The sequence below is a fragment of the Myotis daubentonii genome, chromosome 7, assembly GCF_963259705.1.
Source record: "Myotis daubentonii chromosome 7, mMyoDau2.1, whole genome shotgun sequence".
In the NCBI taxonomy this organism is placed as follows: Eukaryota; Metazoa; Chordata; class Mammalia; order Chiroptera; family Vespertilionidae; genus Myotis; species Myotis daubentonii.
The window spans coordinates 40892832-40908343 of NC_081846.1; the positions used below are offsets into that span (position 1 = coordinate 40892832).

General features: G+C 40.6%; 1 protein-coding gene and 1 pseudogene across 1 annotated transcript in view; both read left to right on the forward strand.

Moving 5' to 3' along the window:
- The window catches only part of CCDC141 (coiled-coil domain containing 141), a 172738-nt gene that overhangs the window by 76575 nt on the left and 80651 nt on the right, over window positions 1–15512 (forward strand). The window lies entirely within an intron of this gene.
- LOC132238758 (thiosulfate:glutathione sulfurtransferase-like) lies at window positions 11499–11818 on the forward strand (annotated as a pseudogene).

The window sequence follows — 15512 nt, forward strand, 5'->3', positions numbered from 1 at the left end:
GAGAGAGAGAGAGGTGAGGAAGGCATGACACCTCATTGCCTTTTATGACCCAGCCTCAGCTGCATAAGCTACCAGTTGCAAAGTCCTATTACAAAGTCCTGCCCAGGTTCAAGGGGTGACACATAGACTCCACTTCTCAATGCAGGAGTGTCAATGTCTCATTTTAAGAAAGGCACAAGAGAGTTACATATAGAGTTAATCTCCATTTCTGTTAAATCTGCCACATGAGGTAAGACCCTCCCCAGAGAATGCCTGCTGTCAGCCTACTTGTCCTCACCACTCTTTCCTATAAAATGAAGCAGAGTATGTTTCTTTATAATGTTTTATCTAATTTTAAAAATAAAGTGGGGTCTGAATCTGCAGTGTCCAAAGGCAGAAATGTCCAAACAGTAAAGACATCTGCATTAGTGCATTTCAATTCCTCTGTTTTCATTTTAGTGAATAATTTGTTTTCCTTGTCTGATTTTTTAATGAACTTCCCAATTAAGAGCAGGTGTCATTTTTTTCATAGAACATAAATTAGAAATAATTTTATTACTAACAGGTAAAATATGTATATATAGTATTGAATTTGTCTGCAAGCATTGGGAAAATCTACAAAATAGTGGGAATTTTACATTGGTAACTACTGTAGCCTTAACCTGTGAGTTAATGTAAAGCTTAATGAACCATATGCTTTCATTTACAAGGAAATTTTGATTGATTGATCAACTTTTCTCTTTATTTTTATTGATTTCAGAGAGAAAGGGAGAGAGAGAAACATTAATGGTGAGAGAGAATCATTGATTGGCTGCCTCCTCCTGCCCGCTCCACACTAGGGATCGAGCCCCCCAACCCAGGCATATGCCTTTGACCAGAATCGAACCTGGGACCCTTCAGTCCGCAGGCTGATGCTCTATTCACTGAGCAAAACTGGCTAGGGCAGGAAATTTTGATTTAGAAAGTCCTTCGGAAATACTTAAGCCCATCTAAGAAGAGAATGAGTTAAGATGTTGTAAGGTACCCAGCAAATCGCAGAAGGACTCCTCAAGAAGTCGAATTAAAGAGTCACATTTATTGCAATCCGGGACTATGAGAGGCCATTCCCCAAATCTCATAGTGATAAAATGGTGGCAAAACCAGACTTATATAGGCAAAGATCACAAAGGTATTGATTACATCTCAAGGTTTGGAATGAGGAACCTGGTTTGCAAAAAAGCAGTTTACAGAAGCAGAAGCAGCATGTTATCTAAATTACAGTTTTGGGTCTCTGGATCACTGAATTGACAGAACCGCATTATCTAGAGCCCTCGGGTCTCGAGACCACTGAGTTGCCAGGAATTCATTATCTAAAGCCATCAGGCAATTTAGAGTAATTGTGCTGTCCTGGTCTTGGGACCACTGAGTCAACTGGAACACATTATCTGTGGCCACTAAGACAATTTAGGATAATTGTGCTGGAAGAATGTGCTTTCTAAAACCAGTAAGATAACAATCAATGGGATAGTCATTCAATCGAATGGGATGATTTATACAATTCAGAAAAATCAAAATAACTTTTCTATTGTTAAGCCAAACAACAGGATTAGAGTTAAACTACAGTTTCTACCTGAGATGGTTGCTGCCATACTTCAAAGAGAGCAAATAAAGAGTATTGTATTTTATGATCACTAGGTTTAAAACTACCTGCTGTCACTTTGCTTATGGAATCCTCAACAGCTTTTAAGTTTAAATGTGTAGAAGTGGGGTCACTGGGTCAAATGGGAGTTCCATTTTTAATTTTTTGAGGGAACACCATACTGCTTTCTATAGTGGCTGCTCCATTCTGCATTCCTACCAGTAGTGTACTAGTGTTCCCTTTTCTCCATATCATTGCCAGCACTTGTCCTTTGTTGATGTGTTGATGTTAGCCATTCTGACAGGTGATACCTCATTTTCATTTTAATTTGCAGCTCTCAGATGATTAGTGACTTTGAGCATTTTTTCAAAGGCCTCTGTATGTCTCTTGGCCTTCTGTATGTCCACTTTGGAGCTTTAGCCTTTGCCCATTTTATAATTGGATTGTCTTCCTTTTGTTAAGTTGTATGAGTTTCTTATGTATTTTGGAAATTAACCTCTTATCAGATGTATCATTGGCAAATATGTTCTCCCATGCAGTGGGCTTTCTTGTTGTTTTGTTGATGGTTTCTTTTGCTGTGCAGAAGCTTTTTATTTTGATGTAGTCCCATTTGTTTATTTTCTCCTTAGTTTCCTTTGCCCTAGGAGATATATCCTAAGAAACCTGAAACACCAGTCAGAAAGAATATATGAACCCCTATGCTCATAGTGGTGCAATTTACAATAGCTAAGATCTGGAAACAGCCTAAATGCCCATCAGTAGATGAATGGATAAAAAGGCTATGGTGCATTTACATCATGGAATACTATGCAGCTGTAAAAAAAGAAGGATCTCTTACCATTTGAGACAACATAGAGGAATCTGGAGAGTATTATGCTAAGCAAAATAAGCCAGTCAGAGAAAGATAAGTATCACATGATTTTACTCAGATGTGGAATCTAATGAACAAAATAAACTGATGAACAAAATAGATCTAGTGACATAGAAGCATAACAAATCTCAGAGGGAAGATGAGGGTGGGGTGGTTGGGAAGAAATTAACCAGGGAACTTATATGCATTTATGCATAGCCCATGGTCACAGACAATATTGTGGTGAAAGTCTGGGAGGGGCAGGTGTGGGGAAGAGGAGGTCAATGGAAAAAAAAGGGACAGACATCTGTAATACTTTTAACACTAAAGATAAATTTTTTTAAAAAACTACCTGAAGTTTTTTTAAAAAGTATAAATGCTTAGAAAATTTTTTTCTCTTCATTACTTTATTTTTAATTCTTTGTATATATTATTTCTTCTCCTTCTCCTCCTCCTCCAATTATTTGACAGCCCTGAAAGAAAAATTCCCACAAAGCCTGACTCTTTATAGTTACTATTATCATAACTCAAGGTAATATTGCTATCATAATAGTGCTAGTGAAACTGACTCTACTTGATGTGGGCACCTGAGAAGGCACTTTCTTATGGCTTAACATAGACACCAGCTAAATCCCTACAACCTTCCTGTGCTACGTCAGTGTCCACCCCGAGACATTCTGTGGCCTTAGAGTTCCTTGCTGTTCTTTACTCCAAAGGCCTTCACTTCAGCTTCTCAGCCATGTGGCTGCACTTGGTTCCATGGCACCAGCCAAACCTGCTCTCTTCACCTCCCTTTCCTTTCATCATTTCCTGGTCCCTCCTTATCCTATTTAGCATGGGCCAAGGCTGTTTGTGAGGAAACTCGATCACCCATTTTCTCTGATTCTTCCTACATCTGAAAGAAGATGAGTCAATTAGAATAATTTTTCCAATTATATCTGTTTAAAAAGTAAATGATCCATTATCAGTTAGCCTTACAAATTCCTTTCTTTGTCACCTGTTAATTCTCCGCTCCTTTCCCCATAACAACCAGTCCAAAACTTTCGTGCTTTTTAAAAATTCCCCAGACTTTACTTAACCTCAGAGTCTTTTAGTCATACAAAATGAAATTGCTTGACTTATTTTTCTCCTCTGCCCTTTTCCCTCTTTTTACCACTCATCTTCTGTTTACTTTAATTCTCCTCTTTTTCCAAATTTAAGCCTTGATCCACTTTTCTAAATTCCTCCTTTCCTATCTCTATATTTTGCCTCTTTTCATTCTTAATACCTCAATTTCCGGTTACCCTCTTCTTCCTTCAATTATATTTTGATCTCTCACAAAATTGGAAACAAAAATGTTGCTACTCAACCCTTAAAACACTAATCCATCTTTTTAATAAAACTATTTTAATGGGTGGAAATGTGTCCCCCAACATTCACATATCTTAGAATATGATCTTATTTGGAAATGGAGTTATTGCAGATGTTATTAGTTAAGATGAGGTTTTTAGGGCGGACTCTAATTAAATACACCTTAAAAGGGGGAAATTTGAACACAGAGGCAGGCCCGCATAGAGGGAGAAGGTGTGGAGACACGGGGAGCAGTTGGCCACCCGTCAGGCCAGGGGAGGGGCCTGGAACAGGTCCTTCCCTCACAGCCTCAGAAGGAACCAATCCTGTTGGCACCCAGATTTCAAACTTCCAGCCTCCAGGACTGTGAGAGAGAGAATTTCTGTTGTTCAGGCCTCCAAACGTGTGTGCTTCGTTACAACAGCCCTAAGACACTACTGCGATTGCTTCATTTTCTGCCTCCTTGGCCGCCCTCAAATGCTCACTGCATTATGAGAAGCTGTTCTTTCTCAATAACTGATGACTTGAAGCTCTTGAAGCATTTGTCCTCTGAGGCACTACTTTCTCTAGTTCTCGCATCTTTGGGATGGCTCCTTTCCAATCTTCCCATGCCATTTCTTCCCCCATTCTTGTTTTGCATGGAATGTCTAATCTTTGGCTCCTTTCTCATCTCATTTCTTCACGTGGAGTTATCTAATCCCATGACAGGAATATCACTTTTAGCTTGATAATTTCTAGGTATTTAAAAAAATTTCCAAGTCATATATCTTTTCTCAACTCCAGTCTTCTTTTTAGAAATTCCTGTTGAAGATTTACACATCAATTTCTTACTGATACTTCTAATTCAACTGAAATAGTTCTTTTCCCCTTCAACCCTTCTCCTGTTTTCCTTGTTGGCTAGACATTTCAGTCCTTCAGCCACCCAGGTTAGAGAGACTTCAGGGTCGCATTAGGATCCTCATTCTTTTTCTCCCCTCACTTTGCTCATCTCTGTTTTAGTCAATTCTTACCTCTTTACCTCCTTCTCATCTTCTCACCCCAGGACCACCACTTTAGTTTGGACTCTCAGAATCCTTAACAGAGACTATTACACTTACGTTGTGTGGTAGTATGAATCTGAGCCTATAAACTATAATAATTGCATGAAATGTCACTTGTCTTTTATTTTATTTTTTAATTTTTATTCAACATAAGCCTTATTCTGAGCTCCCATCCTCTGACTGGTGGGACATTCAATATCTGTTGTTATTGGAGTCCCCTTCCCCAGGGTTTGCAGGGGTTCCTGGGCCCATACAACACCATAGCACTGTAGTCATCAGTCCACTCTGATTCCCTTTTAAACGATCATTGTGCCAGCCTGTGTGGATACTGCAGCTTCAGCAGCTCTGCTGCTTTTGTACCTGTTCGGGGTCCCAGGCTGCCCAAATTCCAGTCTCCCTAGGGGGAACACAGCCAAGCCCGTGGAAGCCTCATGGCACTGCTCCGAGAAGACCATACATCTCTACACACCTCATCCTGCATCCAGCCTTCTCTCCTGTGCTAGCCAGGCCCCCTGTTTTTCAATGGCCCTCACACTTACCTTTTTCTCCTTCACCACAGCTATCATATGTCTTCATTTGACTTGGTCTTTTACAAAAGACAGGAGGGGAAATGACTTACAGTAACTTCTGCCTTTGACCTTAATATAAACTTCACCAAGGCAAAAGAAACTCATTTGTGGAATATAATGAATAACATAAAGTGATGAACAAAAATAGATCCAGAGACATAGAAGCATCGAACAGACTGTCAAACCTCAGAGGGAAGGCAGGGGAGGGGGCAAGGTAAGAGATCAACCAAAGGACTTGTATCCCTGCATATAAGCATAGCCAATGGACACAGACAATAGGGGGGTGAGGGCATGTGCTGAGGGGCAGGAGCGATCGGGGAGAGGTCAATGGGGGAAAAGGGAGACAAATGTAAAACTTTCAACAATAAAGAATTTAAAAAAAAGAAAACAAAATTGACTGCCTTCTTGAAATAGGGCAGATAGCACAATATAGGAATAACACAGTAATTATCCTGTCACATGCCTAACTGGCTTCTGAGCCTCTGGTCTTTCCATTTTGCAATTAATTCTTTTTAATTAATTAATTAATTAGTTAATTAATTAATTTTTTAATCCTCCCCTGAGGGTATTTTTCCATTGAATTTTAGAGAGCGTGAAGAGAGAGGAAAAGACAGAGAGAAATATTAGTGTGAGAGAAACACATCGATTGGCTGCCTCCAGCACGAGGTTGAGGAGGAGCCTGCAACCGAGGTACGTGCCCTTGACCAGAATCAAACCTGGGACCCTTTAGTCCGCAGGCTGATGCTCTGCAATTAATTCTTTATGATGTCATTAAAGTTGCCTTTGGGCAAGCTGAGACTAAGCCATTTTTCTCTCAAGCATCTCCACTACAAACTCTCATGGCATTTTTTCCCCCCACACTGTTAGGATTTAATGGTGAGAATGGAAAGCAGAATATCCTCTCAAAAGAAAGACATTCCAATCAAGAGTTTTCCCAAACCTCATTCTTTTTGTGTGGCTAGGATATCCACCTTTGTTAACAGAAGAGCAAAGTTAATTATAAACAAGAAGAGAAGTGGTTTAAAAGAGCAGAGGATCATGGGTGCATTGCCTGCCACTGGGGTCACCCAGACTTACTCTCATAATTAAGGTTCTTAGAGCTGGCTTGATTGCTCCCTAATTTTGTGGTTTCACTAAATCTCACTGGAACCCTGTGGAAAGTCATTGCCTTCCGGGCTCACGCAAGCACAAAACCACCCCTGATAGCTGTGAGCAGGCCAGCTAGGGCGGGTAAGCTTTATCTCTTTGTTTAAATCAACATTCCTTCCTTTACTTTTTGTCTAATAGAATTTCAGCCTTTTTGGACCTTCATATCCTGGCTGGATCTTCAGTCTGATCAGAAGCCATTTCTCCTCTTCCCTAACCCCATATCCAAACTCTGAGCTCGAGATGTTATGATTGACAGGCCTTTCATGGGTTGGATAAAATAAAAATACACTCCTCACCTGTTCTCAAAGCATTTAAATCCCACCTTGATCTGACCTTTGCCTGCTCCCCAACCTGTAAGTCTCCCTGATTCCAAGCGTGGATGCTTATTATTCCCACTAGAGGCCTGATGCATGAAATTCGTGCAAGGGGCTCAGCCCTTGCAGCCTCTTGCACTCGCAGCCCCAGCTTCGACCGGAAGGTTGTCAGGATGGTTGTTCTTCTGTTGGGTCTAATTAGCATATTAGCTCTTTATTATATAGGATGCCTACCACATACTTTCTTACCTCTGAGTCTCTGTTTAGTCTGATCCTTCAGCATTGAATTTCTCTTTCCTTATTTTCTTTTTCTTCTTGTTCAATGTTAATCATAAATTATAGTGTTAGAGTTGACATGGAAAGATAAAGCCAAAAGTCAAGAATAGCCTGAAGTCACACTTTGGTTGCCTAAAAGGAGGAGGACTCAAATGGAAGTAGAGTGTGCTAGCAAAGTGAAACCAGGGGCAAAGTATCAGGAAGTGAGTCAGCAAAGCTAAGCAGAAACAGAAATTGTAAACAGAGTTTGGCATATAATTCGATATTGGGCCCAACAGAAATTGGCCAAGAAGCAAGACAAAGCACCCACAATCAGGATGTTTGGATAATATTTTTAATGGTTAAAAAAAAACAACACATACACAAAATTCAACTAAGTATATATTAAATACCTTGTGGGTTTTATTCAACAACTCATGAATCAGGAACTTTCCCTTAATAGATAGAAAGGAGCTCTGCTGATCTATACAAAATGAAAGACTTACAGAGGCAAAAGGGAGTGGGAACAAGGAAGTTATACTGGCAAAAGCAGGGTGCTCATGGCATGGTCACTATGTTTTAGGGGATGGAGGGTCTATTTGGCAGATTGCCTCACTGGTGCTGACCAAGTGCTTCCTGTTAAGATTCCCTTTCTAGGAGAGGTTGAAACTGTGATTAGTCTTGGTTTGGTGACATGAGACTTAGCATAAATGACTCTATTTTGAGGCCTGTTGTCTTATTTTCAGCAGAGGTCAGTACATTGGGCAGAGAGGATCTATCTAAAGCTCTCTGTCTCCATTCTAGCGTAGAGGGCAAACCTGTGCAGATCTTAGTTGACAGCCTTGAGAGTCAGCATCAGTACAGATTCCTTCTCTAGGGAGCTGTTGATCACTTACCTTTCTCTCCTTTTCTCGTGGAGCATTGCTTATTGCTCAATTAAAGAATATTCGCCATCCATCCTGGCGTTTCAGTCATTCACATGTCAGACTTCTCTACAAGTCTGATTCCCCCACAGCTGTGAACTTCTCAAAGACAGGGGCCATGGAATATTCATTTCTGGATTTCCTGCAGCACCCAGTAGAGGGGTCTGGGAAAAATGAAATTCAATGCAGCTAGTGTTTGTTGGGTCAATGGATGACTCCACTAAATGAAAGGTGGCAGCAAAATGTTACCCTGTGTCAGCCCTTGCTGGAGTTCTAAATTGCTGTTGTTTATAAGTGACTTTCAGATTGGCTGGGAAGTCATGAGTCACTCTCTACTGCGTGATCATCTTCAAGACAACAGAGTCAATAAAATTCTATGGGAAGATTCCTGGTTCTGAGGCAACAGAGAAATGATGGGCACAACTTCATGAAAGATGGATGCAGTGCTGCAGTTCTCAACTGTTTGGAGGAAAACAATCTGATTCACACTAATGTGTGAATGTCTGCCAACTATTACCAGACTCAGGGGGTCTGTTTGCTTGCAAGCATCAAGACCCAATAAGACAAACAGGAGTTTGCAACAAAGAAATTAAGGGCTTATTTTTAGGAAGTGGTCCACGTCTGCCTGCAGTCACAGGTGAGCTAATGCTCAAAGACCTGGCTCCCATATGGCTTCCAGGGGGTGAGTTATATGGGGGGAACATCATTAATCATGGTGACTAACGAAATGAATTGTCACAAGAAACAGTAAAGGAAAGTTGTGTTAATGTGATACCACTGATACCACTGGTATGGATGTATTTCTACCCAAGCCTGCCCATCTTGAAAAGTAGTCACTTCTTATCTATGACTATGCAGTACTTTTGAAAACTGAGTGGGTTAAACATGTTAAGGGCTGCAAACCATTTCCTTGAGGCATTCCTGCTACATTGTGGAGAGTGGCTACAGTGTTTGGACAGGTTCAAGCCTCAGACTAATGAGAGGGCACAGTCCTCTCATGGCCACGTGCAAGTCCCAGCTTGGAGGGCAGAGCCCTCCCAGCACAATTATAGCCAAAGGCTATAGTTAGTTGTAAGCTTGAACCTATGGTCCAAACACATGGTCCCATGTGTCTGAGTAATGTGGGCTTGAGAGAGTTCAGGTGCATGTAATTGAGTAGGATCAAAACCCATGAGAATGTTGTAAACATCTTGACCACACTCTTACATTGCCTTGTGGAATCTGGCTATAAAATGAAGACACGGCTTGTAGTCCGTGGCGCTGTCTCTCCACCCGGGAGCAGCGTCTTACCCAGACCCAGCTTTTTCTCTTGTCTGTCTTTTCTCAATCCTTCACCACCCCCTCTCAGGGTTACTGAACCTGGCTGAGCTGGCGTGGCACATAAGGTGCCCTGGGGCTGAGTATGCCATGGCCGTGCCGGCTTGCCACACTACCTAGGATCCTGGGGCAACATCACCTCACCCTAAAAGGTAGCTGGCTTTTGCATTCTGTTCCTGGAATAAGAGGAACCACTGGTTGTTTTTGTTACACACACGTCTGCATGTTTTAAAATGTATCTGAAAACAGCTGGGTATTTTGTTTGTTCTAATTATTTTAGATTTGTGATCTTATTTTCCTTGTAGGCAACTTGAAGTTTCTTTTTTTCATAGTCCTTTTGAATTGGCTGTTCTCATTAAAGAGACTTGGGGAGTATTTGGGAGGATCCATGGGAGCATTTGCTAATGGAATGTATGTGTGTGTGTGTGTGTGTGTGTGTGTGTGTGTGTGTGTGTGTGTGTGTGTGTGTGAATGCAGGTGGTGAATACTGACTTCAGGAACTTAAGCACAGTTTTCCCAGACAGACAGTGTGGACAGGATGTCATGAACTGAATCCCTCATCTTCCCACTCAAAATCTCTTCCTCCTAGTTTTTCTCATCTCAGTTCAGGGCAACTCAGTCTTTCCAGTTACTCAGGTCAAAGAGTCTTGGCTCCTTTTCATTTTACAGGAAATCACCTGGGCTGTATCTTCTAAATAAATCCGGAATCCTGTTGTTTCTCATGATCTCACTACTACCCTGGGGGATGAGCCACCTCCAGCCATGCCTGGCCAATTGCTACAGCCCCTTCATAAATCATGGTGCTTGCATCTCTGCACCCCTCTCCCACACTGTGTTCTCATATGACAGTCAGTGGTTTTATTTTATTTATTTTAAAGTTAAATACCATCATGTCACTCCAGCAGCTTCCCACTTCTCTCAGAATAAAACACTTCAGTGTTTACAAGCCCCTGCTGACATGGCCCTCCTGCTGCCCCCACCGAGGTTCTCCCCCTGCAGCTCCTCCTGCTTCCTCCTGCCTCGCTGGGCTCCCCAGCCCTGGTGTCCTGGCCCTTCCTCCAACCAGGCAAGGAAACTCCCATCTGAGGGCTTTCAGTCTGCCGAGAAAGCACTTTCTCCAGAGAGCCCAGTGGCTCATCCCCTCACTTCCTCATCTTGGCTCAAATCTCATACTCATGGAGGCCTACCCAGACCTCGTTCAATACTGCACATGGACTCCTGCCCTGCATGGAACCCGTAAGTCCCCGAACCTTCTCTACTTGTCTTTATTTGACAGCTTTATCACCTTCTAACAAAACAGATTATGTGCCGATTTATTGTCTATTGGTGATAAACAGAATAAAATGCACGATACACTACCACTATCACTAACATTGGAGTTCCTCCTCACCCCACTACCATACTAATTGACCTGTTTAGAAGAATGTTAGGTATAGAGTAGGCCTGCCCTATAAATAGTTGTTGATTAAACAAACAAATTACTATCTCATAGTTTTTGTTGCTCTTATAAATGGGATCTTTTTTTTTTAGGAAATGTGATTGGCTATTGCTGCTCTATAGCAGCAATTTTCAACCTGTGTGCAGCAAAAAATTTTAAAACACGCAACATATGACTATTTAGTCAAGGGCACTAATTCTTTTCCCTTAGATTGTCAAATAAAAAAATGACAATAGCCAACACAATAACCCTTTAGTGTGAATGCTTTGTTTTGAACCATAAATATATAGGTAATGCAATAGAGTTATGCCTTATTGGTAACGTCTCATAATAAGTTTGCATCTGATTGGTTAATTCTTGGTACCAGAAATCCTTATATACAAGTATAGGCAACTGGCTATTTTATTATTTTATTTATTTATTTATTTTTTTAAAGTGAATCCTTTTTTTTAAATATATTTTATTGATTTTTTACAGAGAGGAAGGGAGAGGGATAGAGAGCTAGAAACATCGATGAGAGAGAAACATTGATCAGCTGCCTCCTGCACATCCCCTATTGGGGATATGCCCGCAACCAAGGTACATGCCCTTGACCGGAATCGAACCTGGGACCTTTCAGTCCGCAGGCCGACGCTCTATCCACTGAGCCAAACCGGTTTCGGCATCAACTGGCTATTTTAAAAGTCACTTTGGGGCCTGGCTGCATGGGCGCGCACCATGGCCACAGTGCCCACCATCTGGCTCCTGGATCTCCGCTTGCTCCTGGCCCCCCCAGCTCCCTCGCTGCTGGCCCAGGGCCAGGCCATCTGGAGGCGCTCAACATCCCAGGCTCTGTACTCCTTCGAGAAGCTGAGGCTGGGAGATGCGAACCTCATTTCTTCTGTCAGATGGGCAAGCAGGGCTTGCAGGCCACACAGCTGGCCCTGGGGCTTGGATACAGAGGGGCTCACAACTAGGCAGGGGCCTATAGGGAGTGGTTTCAGAAAGGAGGCTGGGGAGAAGGTGGCCTGCTGAGCCCACCCCCGGAGCTCCTCTAGGAATGGGGTAGGACAAGGCCTTGTACTGCTGTGCCTGCAAAAGCACCAAATAAAGAGTGTTTAATCTAAAAACTCACTTTGGAGCAAAAGAGGTAGGTAGGTAATTACTATTATTATTATTTTTTGGAAATTATTAAAATTATACCTTTTTTTTTAGATCAGAATTTTAGTAACTAGTTTATGTGGGCCATAAGATGAAAAAGGTTGAAAATTGCTACTACATATGAATGTTACAGATTTTCTTATATTGATCCCATATATAGCAACTTTGATGAATTCTATTATTGACTTAAATTATTTTTCTAGATTCTCTTGGTTTGTATATGTAGAAAATCATACATCTACACATAATGGCAATAATGTTCCATTGTTGCAATTCATAATACATTTATTTGTTTACTCTACAGTAAAATAAAGACTAGCAGTGGTGACAGTGACCACTCTGTCTTGTTGCTGACTTTAAATAGAATGTGTCAAATGCTTCATCATTAAATATGATGTTTCTCGAGTTTTCTTTTTTTTTGTATTGTTTTGTTTTTTGACTATTTTTCTCTCTCATTTTGGATTAAGAGAAACCATGATTGACACTGAATTCTATTAATGACTATTTCTGCATCTACTGAGATGGTCATATGGTTTTTCTCTTCTATTTTATTTGGTGAATTACATTTCTTTCTTTCTCAATATATTGAATTTACCTTTTGACCATATATTTTCATGGTTCAAAAAAAATTAAAAGTGCATAAGGCCTGTAATAAAAATTTTCTTTTTCATCTCTATTCCCACCTTGCCTTCTCCCCAGCCCTACTCTAGACTCACCTGTTGAAACTCCTGCCCACCCTTAATCCGATAAGAGGATTTATAAGATTCTCCATATCAGGACTGATTTTTCTTTCCAGTAAATATTTGTTGTGTTTTCTATTTGAACTTACAATTGTCTCCTTTGTATTACTTTGATAATCTAATAATGCTTTTTAGATTGTGTCACATTCAGTGTAGAAGAGTTATAGAGTGCCCATCCCACGGCCATTTGCAGCTGGTTCACAGATTACTGAGCGTGGAGTAAGAGGCCTATGCATGAACATAGTGAATAGGTGAAAACCAGAGCCTCTACAAAGGGAGATGAGTTGAAGAAATTCTAGCCTTGACTGGATTTTGTTAGAAGACAATTTCTTTCAAACCATTAGAAGTCGGATTTTTCCTATAATAAAGGTATAGAGCACAAATATTATACATGTGGTTATAAAATGTTTGCAGAGAAAGTTAATGATAACCACATAGGTATATAGAAAAGTTTGGGAAAGCAAAACCTAACCAGTTTTGAACCTTCTACCTGCCTTTAAAAAAACAACAGCTTTCTGCTTCCTTTTTAAATCAGCAGTTTCTTTGACACAATAATGTGAAGAAAGTACAAAGTAGAAATTCTGTTTCTTTATGAATTAAGGCTAAGATTTTCGACATTGCACCAAGGCTGTTTTAGACGAGATCAGGTGCGTTCAGGGTAGTATGCTGTAGACACACCAGGGCTATTTTAAACTCATGATGGATTGGTGTATCAATCATTTAAGGAATATAAGGGTAAAGGAGTTTATTTGCCACAGCTTAACACAACACAATACTTTTTAAACAAATGAAGTGTTTTGTAAAACTGAAATTAAATTTTAGATTTGGGAGTCATTAATACAATAATGTAATTTTCACAGAATCAAATTAGTTAAAAATTTAAGGTTAAGACTATTATTATATAACATAGCCCCTCCACTTATTGGTATGATCACTCAGAAACTATTCTAGGTCTATCACTACTTATTCTAGTATAGTGGTTTCAAAATTTGACTGGTTATAGGTATTACTGCTTTTTTTCCTAATTTCAAATAAAATGCTTCATATTTTAAAAAATACATACTCTTCCAACCGTACCAATAATAGTTGTGACTCAGTGGGTTATGGGGTGAGTGTGGAAATAATGTGTTTTTAAAATTTCCTAGGAGATACTGATAGCCAGATTTCAGAGCTGTTGTTCTAGTCTGTATCTGATGTTCATGTGGGTAAAATATACGTGGATTCTACCTCCCTTCTCAACTTAGTCTATTTCATTTAGGGAAATATTCACAAGAAGTGAACATCTAAACCTATTAATTTCCCCTAAATTACATGTTGGGCTCCTGAAGATATCTCCAACAGATTCTCTAGAAAATGAGAAAGTAAATCTTTTGAGAACATCAGTATAAACTGGGACCATGTAGTCAGCCAATGGCACCATCTGATTGTAGATAAACTCTGTTAGATAAAAATAACTTGGTCAGCTAGACTTTTACTAATTTTGATTAAAAATGGAAATGCAAACCCACCCAATATGGCTCTGCTTCTTACTTAATCACCTCAGAAAAGATGTGATGAAGAAAAACAAGAAATTTAATAAAAACAAGGACCAGGTGCTAAAGAAAAATGAATGATTCTTGGAAAACACCAATCTAGAGAAACTTTCTCCTATGTAATTACATTTTTATCTAAAAACTATGTTGAACTGTGTGTGAAAGGAAAAAGTAAATGTACTGCTGGCCTAATCGTTTCGAAGACTTGCTCATGAGTGCAATTTGTTAGGATTTTAAAATTTATTCTGCCACACATCCATTTGCTTCAGTATTACCAGGCAAGCACCCTGCTTTGTGTAGCCAAAGTGGCCAAGCACGGAATAGAATAAGGGAAACAAAAAACTTCCAAGCTCTTTCTGCCCCCACATTGCGGCTTTAGGAATAGTTGAATGGACTGAGAAAAAAAGAAAATGGTAACTATTACTCAAAAATTACTTTGGTGATATCTGTCATTTCTATTATACACTGTCAGTCCCAATCCTGATAGGGTTAATTTGTGGAAAATACAGCTAAAAACTAAAATTTTGGTGGGGCCTACAATCCAGGAATCTGAAATACAGCCAATTTCAACATTGAATTTACAGATGATTCACTAGAAGCAGAAGCCTGGGTAAAGTGGTGGTGGCTGCCAGGCACGGCAGGGAGGTAAGGCTTAGAAAAGCAAAGTGCCCGCGTGAGACCACTTAGGAAGTTTGTGATGAAAAGTGCACTTCTAGCTGCAGTTCTCTGCTCTTACCCCAAAGCTCTACCCTAAGTGGTAGCTGTGCTTCTCTGCCTATGGCCAGGAGTCGAAACACCACACTGCTTTCATCTCTAGGGGATGCTCAGTGTCACAGTTCTTCCTGTTTGCAATCTGAGCCTTTGCTGAAATGTAGCACAGTGAGGGCAAAGTTCAAGTGGCCGGTGGGGTGAGACCCACCTCTCTTGTATGGCCCTTGATTTGTGTAAGTCAAAGTAGAAATGCCCAGAAAAGGGAGCTTGAGAGGAAACGGTGGTCCAGTTTGCAATCCCACTCATCACCATCAGTTTCAGCTTTTCTGGGGCTCGCTGCCAATCTTCAAAAGCATCCACAGTTCTTCTAAAAGAATCCCTGCTCAAAACACACTTTCAAATGTTCTCTGATGAAAATTGCCAGGTAAACTGTGTGTACCATCTGTTAAGGCAGTCATGTAAAAGTCTAGGATTTTTGTGTCAGTGAGTTAATTCTCCTGGGTGCTGAGCCACATGGGACTGTATATTTAGAGAGCCAACAAGAAATGGGCTCTCCCTAATGCGAAGGCCTAGGGCAGAGCCCCGCTAACAGAAACTGCCAGTGAACT